The 23,093-nt window shown below is 37.8% G+C and overlaps 1 pseudogene; it reads left to right on the plus strand.

Annotated features, from left to right (window-relative positions):
- The first annotated feature begins 201 nt into the window (after nt 1–201).
- LOC109102383 overlaps nt 202–23,093 on the plus strand; it is a 31,752-nt pseudogene continuing 8,860 nt past the window's right edge.

A 23,093-nucleotide genomic window follows, 5' to 3' on the forward strand; every position in this document is an offset into this window, starting at 1 on the left:
TTTTTATTATTATTCTTATTGCTTTTTTCTTTCTATGATAAGTATAGATAGATAGATAGATAGCTAATAGATATTATAGATAGAATAGATAGAATTTAGATAATAGATAGAAGAGAGATTGGAGGACCAGTTGTGGTTTGTGCTATATTCCCAGCTGGGACTAGTGTGGGCTTTGTCAAGGCCACTCTGCTCGGTCGTGATGAAGAGACGAAAAAGGCTGTTATGGCTTGCTTCTTCTTTTCATTGCTTATGAGCTTCTCTGAATCTTTTTCACTATCTTATAGCGATGATTCATGGCCTCTGGTTGGGATTGGATATCTAACTGGCTGTTTCTCATTTTAGTCTTGAGTAAAGGATGTGGGAGAGGTAGAGAGATGGAGCTGGTGCTTTGTTTTGAGGAGACAAACTTGAGAGCTGTTGTTTTGAAGCATCATTAATGCTTGATGCCTCTAGTTTCATTATTTTTGCAGTGCTTCCTTTGGAATGTAATTTTCATATACTCTTACAAGATGTCATTTGAAAGATATCTTCTCACATGTATGCATAAATCCTATGGGGAAGGGGGGAATGCTTTATATGACAGGCTTTATTCTGTCATTATCCTAACTTTCCAAAATCTACTGCATTCAATCAGGTTCATCTGTACTACTTTTGTTCTGGGACGTGGGGAGGTTGTCAGTTTTTCATGTGCTGTCACTCTTGTTTGGGCAAAGTCAAGTGGTTTGTGATCATACACCCCTGAGCTATTCCTAATATAGTCTATATCCCCACATTCATGACTAAAGCTCTTGAGCGAGTGAGTGTGCGCATATTGACTTGATAACGCGCACACTTCCGCTTCCCATTACGGCCCCAGCCTCTCTGGAGACCACAACTGGCTACACACACGCTTGCTGTTTGTTTCTTCCTGCTGACACTCCAAAGTATCCCCCCCCCCCCCCCCCCCCCCCCACACGCTGGAGAACAGAAGGCATCTGCTTCCCTCTCCCTTTTTTAGATTTTCGTGAAGTATTGGATAGGCTGGCTGGCTTTGTTACTGGTCTATAATTAGAAACAGCTTTTACAATACCTTCAGGAAATATTGGCATAACCGCTTGATTGTGCTAGATGCTATTACATTGGACAATTGTTCTAGCCTTCTCCTCACCTATATCTTCATTTTTCATTGTTATAGCGGACACCTCTTTGAGGATACACCTTAATGCTTTAACCTTCAGAAATGTTTTGACATCCTCACCCTTGGAACTGTTTTATTTTCTACTTGAATGGTACAGATTTTTTGCCTGTTTTGAAAACGCTGTTAGCAAAAGTGGTGATATGAATAATGCTTTAAAGCTTCTTCTTTTTTTGTTTTCCTTTTTGTGTTGTGTGTGTGTGGTGTGACGTTTTTTTTTTTTTTTACTAATTTCTATATAATTAATCATAAAATTAAAGATACAAATTTAAATAATAATAACAATATTGCTAATAATAATACCGAAAAGAAAAAATAATGCAGGCTCTAGACGTCTTTAAAATGTTTAGCTATAGTCAGGTTAATGTATCAAATATATAAAAGTTTCTCACAATAAAACATTGGGTTTGATCTTCTACTACTTTATCAGAAAGTCACAGGAACACCAGAGTGTGTGGGAAGTGCCGTCCTGTACTTTCTGTATCTCGCAGATATGCTCTCTCAATGAGCACTGAGAAAGCCATGATGTTGATAAGGGCCCTCCACTTATCCAAATTGCAACTGTAGCAATGCAAATTTTAAGACAGAGTGCAAGGTGACTTGTGTGGGGCCTGTGATGCTGGTCCAGCTGTGCCAAGCATTCAAGTGTTGACTATTACCTTTAAAAGGTAATTCAAGTCAGAAGTATATTGCATGCACTCTGCATTTCTCTATCTGGCTCCCTCCACCAGTTCAGCTGCTACTGTGTGTGTATCCTTTTAACAGCATTTTATGTAACACATTAACTTTATGAATTACATTAACTTGAGCAACCGTGAGGAAAATATGCTTATGACTTTATCATTTTGAATGGTGGTCGAATGGCTCCCAGAAGCCATTCATTCTCATTGTTTAGGACTTCCTAGAGAGACAAACCTACAAATGTGTTTCAACCTCACTCTGGCCTCCAAGTCTCACAGCAGGCTCTTTATATAAAAAGGAGTAATATTGTAGGGAACTTTTGCTTAAGTGTAGTTCCCTATAGAAAGAAAGCTCTGGCCGTGAGCATAAATGTAAGTAAGTTCAATAATCTCACCACATGAAATGAGATACTATGTTAAAACCTGTAGGGTTTTTAAAGGCTGAGTTTATTTGGTATTTTTAAAAAGGTTGGGGATTTCTAGCTCCACAGACTGAGCCGAATTGTAGAAATTATGTTTAGTAGCATCGTCTGTTTTAAATTGATATTAGTCATTTTTCACTGAATCTGTTCAATGTTAAATACATTTTACAAGAAATTATATAGCTGTTCTACTTTAACAAGTTTTGCATTTAATTGAAATATTATTGGCTGGTTCTTTGTACTTGTGTTGGTGTAAATTACTAGCAATTTTTGAGTAGTGGAAGATGTTTCAGTGTATAAAAATACATTGCTTGTGGTAGCAGTTTATTTACCTATATTTTACACATAAAATGTTTATATTAGTCAGTAATATGCACACATAATTTTACTGAAGTAAAGTCTTAGTTTAGGAGAGACTTGATTCTAGAAATAATATCAAGGATTCTTATGACAAGGCATAGCCATGTTTTGTGCAACTTTTCCACATAGCAGCTGCTGTCAGAAATTCCACTCTGTACTGTAAAGTGATTTGTCTAGCGTTTGCACACAAACATGATTAATCAAAATCATACCAACATATCTGTCCCCCTAATTTTCATTATCGATTGTTATAAATTTTATTGATTGTTTATAGATGTTGCCGCCCTATCCCTAAGTACTTATAATGACTTTAATTACACTATGTATTAAATAAAAGAAATCGGTGCTTTGCCGCCAAAAAGGTTATTGTAGCCAAACGTGAGGCACTGTTTGTTGAGTTCTAAATATGAATGCATGCTAAACTCGATCATTCTTTTTTAATTTCATCAATTCATTTTTTCATGGAACTATTTATTTAAAACCAATTAACTAAGACAACATTCAATAATGCTTGACACAATGAACAAATTGCACAAATTGTATTATTAAAAAAAACTCAACGTTTTGAAGGCTTAACTGAACCGGATAGTAAGGAAAGAATGAGTGTAAGGAAATGGCAGTTGAGTTTCACTCTACTTCTTGGCTGCACTATTAACAAATGTGCTATGTGGAGAGAACTAAGCGAAGCGTTTCTCCTCCTCTATTGCTTTAATAATCACTAATTAATGCAATCTCGTCCGACCTGATGAGCTCTGTGTGAAGTTGTATGTTTGGTCCGCTGCATAATTAGTGGGGTTTTCAGATTTTGCCTTTGATTCTTCACATCCAGAGATTGTTGATCCCACCTCAGTTCCCTCATCGGGGGCAGCCAATTGTGCTGCGGGCCGCAGTTGAGCCCCTCACAAGGGTGGTGAAAAACCTGTAAATTGCCTCTTCGGGGCTTTTTGGGTTACCCAGTAATGAAGTCACCTCACCAAACAGATAATCATGAAAACTCCAGGTCAGAGACAGCTTTTAGAAAGCTGTCCATCAAAAGATAATGCAGTTTAACCATCCCATCAGTTCTGTTCTAATAAAGAATGTTGTGTTGTGTTGGTTGTGTGTGTGTGTGTTGTTTTTGTTTGTGTTTTTTGTGTGTGTTTTGTGTGTGGTGTGTGTGTGTGTGTGTGTGTGGTTTGTACTGTTTATTGTTGTTATACGGACATGCTTTCGTTATAATTTTATTTATATAGTAGTATCGTATTGCAATACTGTTTCTAAATTTTTGGGCGTGGTATTTTATTGTATGTATTTATTCATTTATTTTATTCATTCATTTATTTATTTAAAATATAGATTATTTGGTGTTTTAAAAAGTAAAGAGTCAGTAAACACATAGATTAGAAAACATATTAGTTGTGTTTACAAAGCCTTTCGCTAAAACAAATCCAGTAAAATGTATTCTTTTGCTGAGGATTATCTTGGATTAAAAGGCATTCCCCATGGCCTGTCAGTCAAACCTGCATTGAATGGTTTTGTATTTAGGAATCCATGAACGTGTCATTTCCGGCATTAGTCAATCTGTCTTGATTATTCATTTTATGTGCCAGAGGTTGTTTGTGATTCTGGATTATGTTGTGGGAAAACTCACTTTGTAAATCTGAAATCAATTCGTAGGAGAAATTGGATTTATTTTGGTCAGGGGCGCAACTGGGGTTTCCTGTGCACTTCCTTTAACCACTGCATATGGTGTTTTGGGGTACAGCCTGCTGTAGTGTTTCTCAAATACTAACATTATCGAACCATCCAGCAAGTGGCTATTGATTTGACATCACAATGTCCCTTATAACTGCAAATCTACTGTGTAGCCGTTCTCGGCCCTCGATGATGAACACACAATTTGAATTATGATCTCCAGAGTATCACACCATCCAGATGATCTGCAGGGGGGAAAGCTTTTGAGTGTGTTCTTCTTTGACTCCTCGTTACCAGTGGCTGTGATGACATCACACAAGCCCGCCACTAAAATGGTGCAGGGATAGGTAGTTCATCACCCTTCCTCGGTTTTTAACCTCTGTAGTTTCATTACATCTTTCCTTCAGGGTAGCATCGTTGAAGATATGAGAACTCTTACTATAAAGCAATGATTTAATAACAGTCACAATTAGATTGATGTGACACTGAGCTTACTGGCTGGGACAGGAGCTGGCAAACGAAAGACAGCCATGGCCAATGCTGATTATATTTGACTACCATATTTTTAACCTAGAACAACAGAACATCATTGTGACATGCCATATGTGTTTGTATTGGAGTAAGCCTATATCATACACGCTATGCTGCACCAAGGATGGAAATCTCACTGCCCTTTGTTTTACTTGTTGTCATTCTAAAAAACAACTGAAAGGTTGAAAAGGGTGAAAAAAAACACGTTGCTATTTTAGGCTTGTAACTTCTAACACATCTTTGTTGGTGAGTGGTTGTTCATTCTTCCCTAAAGCTTCATGTCTAGCTGAGGTCAGGTGTGGTTGTTTGTATATGCGCTAATGATAGTGGAAAAAACAACTGAGACAGTATCTGGCCTTACAGTTTTTCCCATTGAAGTCTTAGGCAAACCACTGTGTAAAAGCCATTAATGGAATATATACTATATATTAATATTTTATATATGGTAGTTGACCTTGCAATGCAAAACACGCTGACCCTCATCTCTTTCGCATGATTATGCTGTTAAAATTCTGTGTAATTTTTTTCTCCAGAGCTTTGCCAGTTTCACTTCCAGGCCATTTGAAGATATAATGTAACGATCAGCCTTTTCTCAATGGTGAAGTAAACAAAATATATCCAGAGGGCTCTTGCAGGGTGTGGCCATCATATTAGTGGGGTGGTCCACATCAGAAGGACCAAGATAGTCTGTGAGTGGAGATAGAGCACATACTGACTTAAAATGACATTTTTTGCTTGATTGCACAGGAGTCCAGTTTGTTATCTAAAGCCTAAAACTGCCAGGGCTAAAAGACCGGAAAATGCTGGAGAGTGCATGTAAGGGTATTAGACTCGGTTCTAGTCTGGTTGACAGAGCCAGGGAGAACCATTCACACACTTTAAGCGATCACAGCCCAGTCGGGACACAAATGCATGTCCCAGGTTTTTAAATGCTATCTTTTCTCTCCCTCTCTCTGTAACAGGCATGCATTCACATGTCAAGCGCCATAGAAGAGTAAATAAAATGAATTTGCAGATTGAATGGCAAGCAAAACACATCATCACTTATTGAAGAGAACATGAGTCATGTTCATGTGAAAAAAGGTTAAGTTAGATATTTTATAGACTTTATTTGCAAGTTTATTAATGCACTGATTATGTCAAGCTTTAACGTTATGATATGAAAATTGGCACTATTTATTTTTCTTTATACATGTTATTATGAAGCAATTGTGAGCGAAATCTTGTGAGCGCCTTATTTATTGCATTTTTTTCCAAAGCCAAAGAAAATTTTTGTCTTCGTAAAATTTAATCATAATGACTTTCAGTTTCAGCTGATGTCACCAATACTTCTTATTTTTCAACCTCTCCTGTCGAGGAAATACCTTTTACTAGTTTGTACAAATTGGTTTGCTTGACTCCTAGCTTGGTGATCTGTTGGCTTGTTTTAGAGAGGTTTTGAGCACTTTTGGAGTCTGGGAGAACAGGTAGTGCCGCCAGTGAAGACCAGCTTAGACAGGCTGGGAGATCATTTTAAGATAGCTAAGACCAGTTTAGTTTTTTTTTTTTTTTCAGCAGAGATACTGAGAACTTTTCATAGTCCAATCTAAACCCAGTGGATTAATTCACACCACCCAATCCTACTTATTTATTTAAATAGCATTATATTTATAGCGTTACAAAATTATCATCCAAACATTGTGTGGAATGCTGTACTTTAGCCGATCCCAACCACCGGAGATTTTGAAAAAATGCGGTTATTATCATGAGGCATGATCCCAGAACAAATGTGTTTTTTGTACTGGATTTGACAAAAACCAGTTGTCTTCCAGATATAAACTCTCCCAGATAGGTGGCGATCAATACGGTATTGAATAGCTAGCAAAGAAGCATCTATATTCAGCTTGGGGGACACTAGCCAATAGATCAGTGCAAGGTTAACCTAGGTACAAATTGCTGATAAATGTGGAAGTGTCTTTGGATGTGTAAATCTGTTTGTTTACATGGTCTGTCAGTTTCTACGTGTATGTTTATGTTAGCAGGAAGAAAGACTAATTTTGTCATCTAATAAGACGTCCTGAATACAAACGGGGGGTGATGTCATGGTTTGCGTTTCTTCACTGTGAGCCAGCTGCTCTCTTGGAGACACGTGTCAACCACAAGCTTAATGCTTCAAAATTGCTCATTGGGGTGAATCTAAACATAGGCTTACTATACAGGGAGAATATGCTCTCGTCTAATCATACTGTCTCATTTATTTCCTATTCTGTTTAGTTTTAAGAGCATGGCAACGCTAATAAAGCCAGGAAATAAACAGGACACCAAATTCATTTTTTTGTGATGAGTAGCATATATTTTGGTAAGGGCAAACCAGACACTCTGTCTAAACAAGGAACAGTTATAACACTGTAATATTTTTTTTTTCTTCTTTTTTTCTGTTTTTGCTGTGTTTCACTGGGTCATTCTCTGGTAGCAGGTAAACTACTGTCATATATATTTAACCTATGTATACGTCTTCTGCGTCATATAATGAGAGTGCATAAACACATGTTTTAAAAACTCGACCAAGCTGTGTTTTTGTGCCTGCGGGGTCTTCTGCACTCTCTTGTTCTCTCTTTAATTTAGTGTGGCCCATGACACAACCAGATGAACTGCTGTGCCCGTGCACTTTTCACAACCTGTTTCACAATCTGTCTGCTCCCCCAGCATACACCCACACACTTACACACTACTCATCGTTAAGTTTTTGCATTTTTCTACTTGAACATCACATTGTTTTATCTTTGCCAAATGCGTAGGAACAAAACATTTATGCGTGGTGGTACGTCATTAAACTCTAGTTCATTATGCATTCCTGACATTCAGTTTCATGTTGTACTGTTCATTGAAGGCTGCAGGGAAGTTTTTTTTTCTTTTAATGGGTTCATTTAGATGATATATTGTCTCTTAATTTATTGTATTGTAATTTCCTATGTAGAATTTACAGTGCACAGGTTACAAATAAGCAGGAAAATGTTAATTTTTAATCTAGCTCTCATAAACTCATGTTCAAATTACATTATAGTTAATTTAAATATTGTATAAATTTACAAATGACACACACTTAAAATAAATCGCACTCGTTGACTAAATCTGTTATGAACTTATGTCCTGGTTTTCTGAATTGCCCTATTATGCAAACCTGCCCTCTAGAGGTCAAACATTGACAAGCACATCCACAATTCAAGTAAGTTCATACCAGATGCAGTGCAAGTGCAAACTTCATGTGAAACTGCATATTTACATAAAACAATCAAACAAACATGCACACTTTTAGTCACACTGCAGGATGTTTATGAAAGTGTCTCCACATGCATCATGTGTTAGTGCTTGTTTTTGCTGATGCACACACAGGCAGACACCACTGTGACTTGACTGCAGTGAGATTTTTTTCACATGATGCTGAGAATGCTGTTATGCCTGCTGCATTTATAAAACAACATGGCACCAATATCTTGTACTTGCTCAAAGTCTCTAACAGCTAACAGCTCCCCAGCAGCCCTAGCAGCCAATTATGCCTGCTGCATTTATAATTCCCAAATTAAACTGGATATTCAAATGAGAACTATTTGAGGGTGGGCTTTATTTTGTCCATCAGGTGGTTGTCACCACAATAAAGCCAGGTAGAGTAAGAGGGTGGGTTAAAAAAGTACAAGATATCAGCCAAGAAGTAAGGTTGTTTCAAAGAATACTATAGGAAGTTGTTTCATGAGCCATAACATCATTTATTATATTTTGAAGAGTATGAAGACTACCAGGTTCCACAGACAAGTAAACGGAGGTTGATTTTGATTTTCATGTTGACTTTAAAATCAAAGGCTTTATGAAGGTCTGAGAATAATATCTGACAACCGTTAGCAACATGTTAAGAGTGATAACAGAAAGAGGTCAACATCAAGGTCACAAGTTTAAAATAAACAGTACAGGTGGTTCAAAAACAAGAAGTTGCACGTTTCATTGTCACTTGGCTATTGTGTTTGGCTTCAAAATGCAGTCAGAGTCTCTTTTAGAGGTGGGCTCACATACATAGATTCTGAATTTATGTGAGTGTTTATGTCAGGACAGAAATTATATGATTCTATGATTTGTTTTGAGTCTTGCACAAAGGTCATATTAAGGTGAATGTCTAAAAAAGCAGTAAATGTGTTTTATTAACCTCTGAGGTCTCATTTATTCATCTTTTTTCCGCCTTTGTAATAATCTACATACTTGCATCTGTAAGCTGTCTGCACCAGTGGATTGTGCCCTCCAACTATTATATTTATGATGCACCAGAGTGCAGTTTGGAAATCACTATAATCCTTGGTTGTCTTTGTGTCTGTAATATGTTTTGTGCTGTACAAATGATTAATGTAGATGTATAGTCTTTGAAAGTTCTAAGGGAAATTAGGAAAAAATAAAGTACCAAACGTTTTTTATGTTCAAGGCTAAATCCGATAAGCAAATGTTTTTTTTCTGTAGACATAATGAACAAAATCTGTCAAACACCAAAATAATTTATGCTGGCTGTCCACTTTGAAACTAAGAATGTATTAAGTTAATTAAGTTTATTGTGTAAATTATGGTCTTTGTTCTCTAAGTAATACTCTATGAATGTTTATAATTAAATTAGCATTTAATGAATATGAATTACAAAATTACTTGAACAGCTCTTTTAAATAGGTATAAATGCTGTGTACTACACTATTAATGAGAATAGATTTTGTGAAATGATTTTGATTTTAAAAAGCAGCTTTAGGAAAACTGCAGAAACCACACAGATATGCAATGGCGAGAAAGTCCCAAATGTTTCAAAAGTTACTGAACCAACTGAGAAAGATAAAAAACAGCAGGACACCCCTAGGGCTGTGAATTCATGTGAAAAACAATAAAGGAATCAATCCATGCATCATACAAACCCACAAGCAAGAACTGAGGCAGTGTTCATTTGTATGAGCATGGCTACACTGATCAGCTAGTTTTTTTTTTATGTGCAATACAAACAAATTTATATCAAGTCCATTGAGTGGTGTCTCCTGCCATTTTAGGTGAATCCATGTTGTGCATATAATGTTACAAGACACTAACCAGTATTGATAAATGGGATTAAGTACCTTATTTATATTTTTTTATTGTTATTTTGCTAAAGATGCTAACTGTATATTACTTATGGCTTCTATGCAATAAAGTTCACATATTAACTTTTTGTTTTTCTGTTTCTTTCAGAGCCATGACAGTATGGTGGACTGTTTGAATCGAGTCATGCTGCACACAGCCGTGTCTTGCTGGCAGCCTTTGCTGGGGCTGGCCCTGGTGGCCGTGTTCGTAGGGGCTCCACTCTGGCCTGCCCCGCTCGCTGCGAGTGCTCCGCCCCGAGCCGCTCTGTCATCTGCCACCGTAAGCGCTACAACGCTATCCCTGATGGAGTCCCAACTGAGATCCACGAAATCCTTTGATCTCAGCAAGAATCGGGCATTCCCGGCCGTCAACCCCTGAGGACTTTTGTTGTCTATCCACACATAGAAGAACTGGACTCTGGAGGGGGAATATCATTGCCTACGTTGAGCCCGGAGGGGTAGGGTTCGTTCAACTCACTCTACACAGCTCCACATCACTGAGCTTAAAGAGCAACCGTATCAAGCTCCTCTCTCTAGGTCTTCTTCTCCCGGCCTCCGGCTCCCAACCTGACAAACCTTGATATCATTGACAACAAAGTTGTCATTCTGGTGGACTATATTTTCCAGGACCTGCTGAACCTCAGGTCATTAGAAGTTGGAGACAATGAGCTTGTTTACATCTCCCATCGGGCCTTCATTGGGACTACTGTCACTGGAGAGCCTGAACGCTGGGATGGCGCTGTAACTTGACGGGATGGTGTGTCCCACCAGATGCCACCCTGTCCCACCTGCACAACCTGTGTGATTTGCCTACATATGCGCTACGCTCAGTATCAGCTCTCTAACACCCCTAACTCCGTCAAGAAGCTCTTCCACCTCCGTCACCTAGAGATCGACAACTGGCCATCGTTAGATTTGGTCGCCTGCTAATTCTCTGCATGGTCTCACAACCTCACCACGCGTTTCTATTACCAACACCAACCTGTCTACTTTCCCTTACCAGGCTCTTTCGCCACCTGCCTACCTCACACACCTTAAACCTCTCCTACAGTCGTATCCGGATGGTGGAGGGTGGCCTGCTTCAAGACCTGGTGCGATTGCGTGAGCTGAGGTTGGCTGGGGTCTCAAACTGCTGTCCATCGAACCATATGCTTTCCAGGGCGCTACTCCGCTGGCTCCGTTCGCTAAATGTCTCCCACAAACCGCCTTGATACCCTGGAGGAGGGTTGTATTCAGCATGCTCCTGAGGCCCTAGAGGTGCTGTTGATCACAACAATCCTCTGGTGTGCGATTGCCGACGACTCATGGTGGTTGCTGCAAAGCCGTCATTTCCATTTCTTTTGTGACACCCAGCCTGAATGCAGCACTCGCCGGAGGAATTGCACGGACGCCCCTTCAAGGATTTCAAAAGAGACCCTGCTATCCTAATTACGTGACCTGCACCAAGGCCGAAAATCCGAGAAAACCGGACTCAGATGGTGTCCTGTGGAGGCGGGGACAGAGTCAGCACCGTTTACCCGTGCAGCGCAGAGGGTTCCCCACGACCCACTATTTCCTGGTAACCCCACGCCGGAGTGCACCTGACCAACAGGAGCCATGGCAGGGTGATAGTCCACAACAACGGCTCATTGGATATCAAGGCAGCAGAGGTTCAGGATGACGGTGTGTATATGTGTGTGGCCTCTAACACGGCAGGCAATGACACTCTTATGGTATCACTGGTCAGTGAAAAGTCTGGGCTCGCCTGTATGGCCAACAGGACCCAGCATTACATGGATACAAGCAATGCCACTGTGGGGGTGTGCCAATGGGTACCAACCTCACCCCAATGTGACCCTTTGGCTTGGACCTAAAGACTATCTTAGTTTCTATCAGCCATGGGCTGTTTCACATTCCTAGGAGTGGTTCTATTCTGCTTCCTGCTCCTGTTTGTATGGAGTCGAGGAAAAGGCAAACATAAAAACAACATTGATATTGAGTACGTGCCACGCTCAAAGTCCAATGGGACCTCTTCTGAGGAGGTGGACCAGGTGCTGGGCCACGTCGCTTTAACATGAAAATGATTAAGACATTGAAAGTAATACCAGTGGGAATTTACCATGATCTTTGTTTGCTCAAAATGGCTACCTGGAACAGGACTCCTTCAAAACCAATGCCGGGAAACTCAATAGTCCCTAAGGTTCAGTCCAGGTATTGGTTAAGCTTAGACTTCACTTGATGCGCAAGGGGAATAATATGTGTCAATAATGAACCACTTTCCAATTTGTATGAAAACCCTTTGGTAAGAGGGGGATGTTCACAGCAACACCCTCCAACACAAATTGTGTACAGAACCAATTTGTAAAATTCAAGTATTACTCTTATTTGCCGAGGCTCGTACATGCCTTTCTCACTGCGCACTAACAGATGGATGTCGGGAATGCTGTTTTCTCTCGCCTCATTATCCTGCATATATGTACGTAATGCCCAGTTATGTATGTGTATGTTAACATGTATAAACACTTTCTTTTGTTGCATTGTTCACAAAATGCAATGACCCCGCCAAAATTTGAACAGGCCGTTGATTCGAAGGAAATACTGTGTGACCATAGCCATCGTCTCGCTACTCAAACGGTTTGAGGATGGAGGACAAAGGGCTTTAGGCGGGTGTGAACATGTTACTCCGGGGAACATGTGTGCAGTTTGTTTACCCCAAGTTATTCTCCTGATCTGAAGAATATTATATTTGTTTATAATCTGGAAAAAAAGTAAGAGAGATTATTTATTAGCAAAGGCCTTTACGTTCAAAACACAATAATTGACAGGTGAAGATTTCAATTGGTTTTAAATTCATGATTTTTTCTCCCCTATGATTTTGCTGCAAGTTATACACATTAATTTAATACACACCATTTTTAGTTGTGCTCTTGTCCATCTTTCTGTTGACTCTAAACCCTCATCCCTGATACAAAATAGCAAAATGTCTCTCCATTTCCCGTCGCAATCTACCATTATTCTTGTTTTTTAATAATTCTTTTTCTTTCCTTCGCTAAGTAAGAAATTCTGACTTTGTTGTGGTAGTTTCTCATTTTGTTTGTTGAATCATTTAGATTGTAAATACAGTTCAAGGTAAAGAACAAAAAAATACATGTATGTGAAATAACAGAATATTGGATTTGTATTCTTGATGTGTATTTAGGACTTATCTAATTGCATATATTATTATATTTAAATTTTATATTTTTTCACACTGCTAAGTACAGTGTTTCTTATGTGAAATTGTATATTTTATACACTTTGGAAAGACTTGTAATTTAATTACATATAATTTAAGTGGTTTGCATATAAACTCCTGCTGTCCAAACATTGTTAAGCAATCCTGAGGTTGAACTAAAGAAACTGGATAATCCGAGAAAATGTACCTGAGATAAGATGAAACCAAATGCTGCTGAACTAAGACTACTTTGCATGTACTTGTCTTCACAGCAGGAAGCACATGTTTCTCTAGAGAAACATCTCTAGAAAAGCTGTTAACCCTGTGACATGAGGGAAATGAGTAGGGATAAGATATATCCATCATGTCACATCCATCCTACATTCATCATGCCAATAAACAATGTGTTGAGAAAACCACTAGGCATGAAAATCACAGTCGTGATGATAGCACTAATTATACAAATTGGACAAGGGAGAGATGTTTTATTGATTCTTAATTGTTAGTTAGAAACTTTTGTCCCTCTTTTTTTCCCCATAGTCTTTCTCTAAAAAAGTCAGAACACAAACATATGAAGTTACCTGAACAAGTGACTGTCTTAAAACCAGGACTATAAGGCTGTGTGCCTAACCATAAACTTCCACCCATCAAAACAGAATTCCCACTTCTGCCAAGGGAGACCTAATTTGAGACTGGTGGTCTGTTTTGTAACTCTATTAATTTCCCAAAGACCCAAAGACACTGATGGGGTTACTGTGCCAAACATTAGGAATATTCTAATTTCTCTAATCTCAGTCAAACCCAAAGGACCATATGCAAAAAACTGTTTTCATTTGGCCCTTTTTCACTCTCCTCTTTGGTCTGTGTTATTGTGGTCCCTCTGGACAGGGACGTCTTCAAGAAGGACACTTATGCTATTGCCTGATGAAGGAATAAACTAAAATTAGTTGACTACGGTTAATGGGTCAGATCCTGCCATTTCACTCAAGGGTGATTAGAAAACTACTCCACAACGAACACGCTCACCAACAGCACACACAGATGTCCGTAAAATTAATCATCTGTGACCTAATAAGTTCCCTACAAAGTCCTTTCCTCAAACTACATGTTGAACTCACAACTTTAAATTCGATGCGTTAAATATTATGTTCTTATGTTTGACATGGTCCATCCCCTGAAAGCGGCCTGCGGGTTTTTATTCTTTGTGCTTGCTGTCACAGGTAGGTCTGATCTTATGTATAATGTCAGTTCACCTTATTTCTCAATATATCTTGAATGCCAGTTTGCAGGTTTTCCCTTAAACTCTCTTGCACCATCAAATTGATTTTGACTTCAAAGTCTGCGATTTTCAGACATGTTTGATCCTTAAAAATGCATATGTTTTTAACCAAAGCTTTTATCTGGTCTTCACCAGAAATTTGTACAGACCATCTGAAAACTTGACAAAAAATTTTTGAAAGCTTTTAGATGTAGACTAAACTGTTCACAAGTGACACATCTACCAAACAGAAGCAATTTCTCCCTTTTTATCTGTTTTTATATGTTGTTGTTGATTGTTACTGTTATTGTGTTTTGTTGGTTAGACAACATACGTTCAGCCATATACATAGATTGTTTGACATACACTCATGGCCAAAAAATATCAGCACCCTGGCCAAAATATCTGCATTGTTAATCCTTTTAATCTTTTATTTTTTTACAAAATCACAAAAAATCTAACCAGTTTTCATTGGATAGTAAAAATTTAAAATGGGGAGTAAATAGCATTATGAAATACGTGTGTTTTCTCAAGTACACGTTTGGACCACAATTATTGGCATCCCTAGAGAAAATTCTTATGAGTAAAATATCTCTGAAAATATATATTCCCATTCATATTCACAATTTTAAGCCTCCAGGGTGATTATGAATATGAAATTTTTTTCCAGCCATGGCTTCCTGTTTCCCAGAAAATATAAATAGGAGGGAAAACAAAGCCCAAATCCCCTTAATCATCCATTACAATGAAAAACCTAAAGAATATATTTCTGATGGTGCAGCAAAAGTATTATTGAGCTTCACAAATTAGTGAAGTGGCTTAACAAAAAGAGCTAGAGCGAAATGACAATTCCCATTCTCCAAACCATTCAGGGCAATAATTAAGAATTTCTTTCCAATCAAACAGGAAAAATGTTGTTAGCGAAACTGCCTGGAAGAGGAGGCCAGGTTGTGTCTATATCGTCCTAATGCACATTGAAAAGCAGAGTTTGGAGTGGAGTAAAGACATCGTACAAGGACCACAGCCTGGAGAATTGCAGAACCATAGATCTCGGGGTCAGAAAACCCTAAACAAAAAAAATTTTTTTAAATAATTGTCAAACAACAGCACTACAGTAACAGCATCAACAGTTGTTTGGCTTTTTTTTTGTTTTTTTTTTCTTTTTTTTTTGTTTGGAGGGTTTCAAGAAAAATTTCCCTCGCTCATCCAAAAACCAAACTCCAGCATAATAAACACCTCAGTTATCAGACACAACTGCCGAAACTTCAACACAGGGATGGCTTCTATAGTCAGATAGAAAATTAGCTTTTTTAGCAGCAGCAAACACTCAAGATGGGGTTTGCGTGAACGACAGGGATTAAAAAGTACCACCAATGTTGTACAATGAAATATACTCCTGTTATTTTTTGATGCTGTGGGCCTATATTTCTGATGGGGTCCTGGACATTCTTGTTTAGAGACCTCATGGCATCATGGATTCGCTGTCAAATACCAACAGATAAAAAAAATCAATAGTGAATGGCTGGACTCTGTTAGAAATCTTATAATGGGACCACTTTTGGATTCCTCCAACCTGGACAAATAATCCAAACACAAAACCTCAAAACAACACAAAAAAAAAGGGGTCACTGAGCATAAAAGCAAGACTTCTGCCTATAGCCATTCCCAGTCCTCTGAACCTGAACCCTATAGAAACATGAGTGTGGTGAAACTGAAGAGAAGAAGCAACAACATGGAGCTGGGAAATATTGAAGGGTCCTGGAGAGATTCTGGATGAAGGAATGGGTCTCTGATTCTCTTCCGGCCAGGTGTTCTCATAAACCCTCATCGGCATTATAGGAGAAAAATTAAGAGCTGTGAAACTGGCAAATAAAGGTTTCAAAAAGTATTGAATATACCCCCCAAGGCGTGCCCCGGTTAATTGTGGCGAGGTGTGTCTTTAAAGAAAAACCAGTTATTCGCATAATGATATTTTCCCCCTCAATTTTAAATCTTATTATCAAATGAAAGGTTAGATTTTTGAGAATTTTTAAATAAAAGATCAAAAGTACATGCACTAATGTCAGTATAGATTTTCACAGCATGCTTTGATGCATATTTACCAATGGGTCGCCAATATTTTTTGTGGCCATGTTCTGTATGCCTTTAAAGTCCACCATGTTCAATATGCTATAGTGTAGCTTACTATAACTAGCCAAGAAAGTATTGAGGGCACCCACTTCTACATGAACATGTTTGACTACTTTAGAGTCATTTCCAATGAGTACTGGAACTGGTTACAAATTCTTAATGTTTAAGACATATAGTGATATTCTAAGGAATTGTTGTGCTTCTAACTTTTATAGCAACAGTTTTGGATCTGACACCTCTTTTCTATTCTAACATGAACAATGCCTTCTGTGTTATAAGGCAAGGTTCAAAAATGAAATGTATTAATATTAGTCAGTGTTAACTTGGTTCTGGGTCCTGCATAAAGCCAATGCTAATAATCCAGCTGCAACACCTCTGGTGTGGTGACTTGAAATGTAGACCGTGAGCTGCCAAACCTCATCACCAGAACACCAATGAACTTTGTTACCATTACTGGGTACAGTTCCTTAGGACACCTTCCAAAACTGGTCTGCCAAAAGAGATGGAAATACACGTATGTTTTAATCCACAAATTATGTTTTCCAGCTTTGTTGCATGTGAAATGCAGAGGCGCAAAAATTCCTTCACACCGTACTTGGCTAACTGTTTCACTTACTTCCTTCCTTATTCTCTAAGATTGACGTTAGAAAACACTGTCGCCCTGCGGTATCGAGAAATTAATGACTTTGTTTGTAGTTATACTGTACTCTATGAACTCAAATGGTTTGCCGTTTGATTTTATTCAATGGCACTCCACAAAGTTAATTAGATCTAGACTTTAATATTGTGTACCATTTAAATCTACCTCACATATCTTTCGTATCTTCTTGTGCGGATGTCTGTGTCAACGAAAATCCCGTTTTCGATACCTAAATCTGACGCAAATTTCTATTTTAGATATTCCGTTGTTGTAAACCATTTTTGGCTGTTGTTACGTTCAGAAAAACAAAAACACTGGACATCAGCGTTGTTCATTCGAGGAGCAAGATTTAATTAGGAGAAACACCGTGTAGGGCACTCCCGACTGAGCTGGGTACCTGAGGAATAGCTTCACAGAGATGTCATACTAGACAAAACCTTGTGCAATGACTGAGGGTATATTATGAGGTATAGTAACTGTTGTTCCAAAATACCTCTGAGGCTGACCACTGCCAACTACTGCAAAGGAAACTGAATTATGATTGTGTTTTGCCGATAATGTGTAGTCCTACCATGCTACAAGTAGTGCAGATTCCTTCTTGAATCAGGTCAATTTCAGGAACGTATCATGTTCTTCCTATCTTACTTTCAGGGAAGATAGAAAGCTGCTGATAAAGAGGAAAGTGTTTCAAGGTAATATCGTCCACCATTCACAGTGCAACAAATGTGTTGACAGAAAGTGTTTGTGAGTCATCGTTTTGAATAGTAGGAGTTAGAAAAGGTTGAAAACAATGTATCTAATTGGTTAACTGGTTGAAATCGTCAATAGCGCGATGACAATGAACAAATGGGACTTATAGGCAGTTAATCAAAAAACACACAGTACGCATATTGTAACAATAAGTCAAGAAGGAACTTCACACAAGCGAATGACCATTAATCATTAATTGTTTTTTTTTTTTTTAGCAAATTTATGACATACCAAACACAACACCAATCCTAGTCCTGAAATGAATGATTCTCATGAGTAGTATTAATTTGTAGCTAATCATAAAAATGCAGCAGCCCATGTGAGTCTAACTAACTCCAGAATTAATGACTAACTGGCAGGTTCTTTTTTTTAAAATAAATCAAAAAACGATAAAGGGCAGCAATGGTATTTCAATTACACACTGCATGACCCCCTAAGAGGCCAGCATCTATCTAGATTATTCTGTGCCACAGAGAATATCGCACAATCAGTAGTGTAATCTGATTCCTGACTAAATTAGCTCTTCTACATCTAAATAACCTGTATTGAATTTACGGTTTATATTTGCAACGTGTATAACCGTGTTCTGTCAAGTAGCACTTTCATGAATAATTAAAAAAGATAATAATAACTAAATACTTTATTCATTTGGTATGTGATTTGTACAGTAAGTTAGCAATCATTAAACCTAAAGTTGTTTGACATAGGTTCCTTTCCATGTCCCATCACGTTATCATCCTTTCTGGATAGATTTACTATATATCTGAGAACATGTTGTCCGTGCGCTCTTAGCAGACTTGAAACGCCTTTCACTTCTGCACAGCAAAAGATCAAGTTCATAGAGCGTTTATTAAGTCTAATCCTTGCCCGATAATTGGGGAAGTAAAGCCTGTCCTACCTCAGGTTCCTATTAGAGTTTCCTTCAAAATCCAGTTTTTGTTAAGACTCCCAACATTGCTGTCATTTTTTTTATTAAAACAAAACCTAAAATAATAATTTTATAAAAATAATAACTTTATAAAAGTTACAGCAAAAAGTTATAGCTGCTTGTATTCTGTTGTGAGGAAAGTGGGGACACTGTTGCTTCAGTGAAAGAGAGAAGTGCAACAGTGGACTGTTATCCAATATTTATCTGCTGTTATCAACAAAAGCATGAATACCCACATCAATTCATACTACTGCCAGACCATTCCTCTCCAATATGTGTTCTCTTCAAGGCATTACCTTTTTTTTAAGCCCACTTGAGAGATCTGATTGCATCTTTATCAAAATGATCTGACAATTGATTTAGATGCTCGAGGCCATGAGAGCGTGAAAGTTAAAAGTTAGAATGATATTGACTGAGGAGATTCATGGCTGTGGATGGAAAAACAAACAAAAGCAAGATGTCAAATCGGATGTACTGAGGCATAAGAGAGGAAGGGGCTGCAGGCTGATGATGTGTGTGACAAAGAAAAGGAGGGACGGTCACACATCAAACTCCATGCCAATTTGGTCAGGGCCACAATTCTGCATTTCAATCTGTGAAACACTTTCGTCCAGCTGTAATATAAAATGGCAATTTGCCTATTGTGCCACTCAAATGTCAGAGCTGAAAAGCAATTTTACAGCACTTCATGCTAAAGGGGCCATTCTGAAAAAATACTACTTATTGGTTTTATTAAAGCCAACACAACTTTCCAAAAGGAGTTAAGTTCTGAATGCATCCATGCATGTATGTTTTACAGGCACATTCATGCTGCTGATATCTGATTGGATTGCCAGGGTCATGTGGATGTGGTTCCAACATGTTTATTCAATCTGTCTTTATTTGGACCTGTCAGAAGTAGTAATCTTGCCCCACTGAGGACTCAAACCAACCAACACAAATTGCTCTACAACTTGTTACACACACTCTTGCCTGTCACCATTCAAGGTCTCCAAAGACAATTCAATTCAACTAGACATGCAAATTTGCTGTTATTTAAATAAAAAGCGAAACCGGGAATGTGTTTTTACAGCAGCATGTGTTTCCATAATCCCAGTTTTCTGGAATTTCGCTTGATTGTTTTCCCCCCTGTCCCACTAAAAAGTGTGCTTTAGTCATATTAAGATGTAAACAACAACCTCTTTCCGGTTTTATAGTAAAGGCATCTTTTTCCACTCTGTTGCAATGGTTAAGTGCAGACTTGGAAATCTGATGTGCCTTGATAACTTGTAGCCGCTTGATTCCTGCAAACCAATAGGTTCTAATCTAATACAAGGCAGAAAGGCAGGGATGTTACCTCCCACTGGCTTACAGGTTTACTGCAATGATTATGTTAGGAGTTAGGTTACCAGTGCGTGATTGTATTTAGCTTCACATAAATCCCCTCATTCAAATAATGAACACCAAATGCATAATGCAATATGGTGTCTTATCGGACAGTGAAGTATTTGTAGTAGAGAAGCATATGTCTTTTTTAAAGACAAAATGCTTGCGCTATAATAAAGTAAGTGTGGAAGGTGATAGTTAAAGTAATTTCTTAAGTGCAGTGCTGTTATGAACTAAATGTACAGCAAAGTACTAGAAATGAAACATATGGGTTATGCCGCTAAAAACATTTTTTTTATATACAACTTTTTCCATCAAAAATCTAAAATATGGTCAGAGATAGTTAAATGAAAACAATATAATGCAAAAAAAACCATATAAATCTGGTGTGTAGTTAGAAAATCTAAATAAATTGGCTTTCCCATTCAGCCTACATCATATTAATAATTTTGCATATATTCTTCGATTCATGCAGTTCATGCAAAATGTATGTATTAATATTTCCAATAATATTTATTAATAATAATAACTTATGAAAATTAATTCCCGAATATTAATAAGAATTTCAATATTATATACTATTTTTTGTTAATGTTGTGTCATATAATGTCCTAGGTCCCACCTTGATGTCCAATATGTAAATCTGAACCCTAAAGCAAAACTGCTGCTTTAATAACTACCAAAATCAAATCGGCTAAAATGACTCAGCTTTTCAGCGTAAATCAAATGTATTGTGCTGAGACATTTCTGTTCAGCCCAAAATTATTATTGAATATTTGCATGCTTAAATTCTCATACCTGTTCCATGACCTACAGTGAGAAGAGTGCTTACCGCTCTTTACATGAAGAAAATCCATTTCAAGGCAGCATCTGTGACAGGAAGACTGAGATTTCAGTGTAGTGAAGTAAAATAGCTGAGGACGAGGGCAACGCCACTGAGAACACAATCCCGATAACATCAAAGAGAATATATGAGAAATGTTTTAGTAGTCTGGGTTAGAAAGGGTATGAACTAAACATATGATTAAAGAGAAATTTAGACAGCTAAAAGAACAAAGAAATCCAGTTGGTATGTTATAGAGATAAAAATATTTGAAGAGAAAATATATGCCGTTTCCAAATCATGCCATAAAGCCAATCTGCCCAAAATGTGTTTTGTAGAAAGTTAACATTTTCATTTTAACGTCAGTAAGGTGCATAATAAATTTATTCATATTAGAGAGAGCCCTATGAAATGGGGAAAGCTGTTTAAAAAACAGTGACAGAGTGCATTCAGTGCAGTTTATACTTGCAGTCAGGAAGGCACTCATTCATAGAGGTCGCAGAGTCCAAAACATGATGCATGATGCTTTCAGCTGAGATTTGTTTTTAATGAGAATAAATACAACTCATGGCAATCTAGCACATTCTGTCGAGCTTAAACACGTGACCAAGCAAAAACAATGAAAGCCTGCAACATATATTGAAAACAGGCCCACAGGATGGGCCAGAGTCACAACCAGCCAAAAAGATAAGATGTGTACATAAATATAAATAAATAACCTAAAGTTTTAGTGACTCAACAGCTCTGTGTTCTCACCATTTGCTTCCATCTCTCACAGCTATTTCATGTTCATTGCTGGCTACAGATGGAAAAAGAAAGCCTGCAGGGCACATAGTAAATAATTCATAAACCACTGGAACTAAATTTGACACTCAGTATTCTAGTAGTAAAGGTGGACAGGGACTGCTTATATAACTGGTTAAATGGGATAGCATGTAAAACTAGTTGAGTTCACCGTATACAGGGACAATTTTGAGATGTCTAACATCGATTCGTGAATATATATATCAACACCAATTTGTTCATTCTCTTGGGAAATAAACATTTTACTTATTTAAAAACTATGCATTATATATTAATATTATTAAAATGATGCATTCAAGATTAAAGATTTTATTTGTCACATACATGGTTATATGGAGAGTATACTTATGACTAGCAGTGAGAATGTAAGTAAATATCATTTCAGGACCAAAAAAAAGTTTGCATTTTAGGATGCTCTGTGTCATCCACCAGACAGATGTAGTGTGCAGCACCCTTTATCCTACATTTCTGCGAAACTCAAAAAATGTACCTACATACAAAATCCTGCAGTTTTCCCCAGTTGAAAATGACACTCCCTCGCCAGTAAAACTCCCACAAACTTTTATTCCTTTACACACAAAGTTATATGATTTGCAGGTCCACAGGTACTCGAATTTTTAATTTTAACATTAATTAAAGCACTTAATTTTGCCCCACCAAACCAAATTATGACTGAGGAATATTTCTGTTTCAACACAGCAATTTTAACATGCTGCAAGGTTTTTTTGAAATTGAAAGCTGATGCATTTGAATATTGTCGACACATATACAGTTTTCATATGCATGGGTTTTCTAATTCAAAGAGTTTGCTCAGTTGCTCATGCGATGTAGCATTGGAGCAGTATGGAACTCACGAATGCGAACCCGTGAAACAGGTTCAGCAAAACAGCACAAATCCATAAGGAAGTTAAGATAGCGCGGCATCAGCAAATGCATTTTATATATCACTTTTGCATTGTTAACACTGTCAGATAGGTTTGGGTTTGGTGTAGGGGGGATATTTCCGACACGAAAGAGCAATAACTTGTTAGCAACACTCCTCGAATATTTGAATTATGAACACAGCAATATGTTCCTATATCAATGTAACAAATACGTGCCTGGGTCGCGTATTGAACCTGCGTTTTAGGCACCACTCACTGGACAGTTCACTTTGTATATATACAGTATATGCTATACCCAGTGCAGCAGCAAACTGTAGTGCAGTAGTGCACTGTAGTACTGTACTGTGGCATAACACAAAACAA

This window comes from Cyprinus carpio, chromosome A13, assembly GCF_018340385.1.
Source record: "Cyprinus carpio isolate SPL01 chromosome A13, ASM1834038v1, whole genome shotgun sequence".
Classification (NCBI taxonomy): domain Eukaryota; kingdom Metazoa; phylum Chordata; class Actinopteri; order Cypriniformes; family Cyprinidae; genus Cyprinus; species Cyprinus carpio.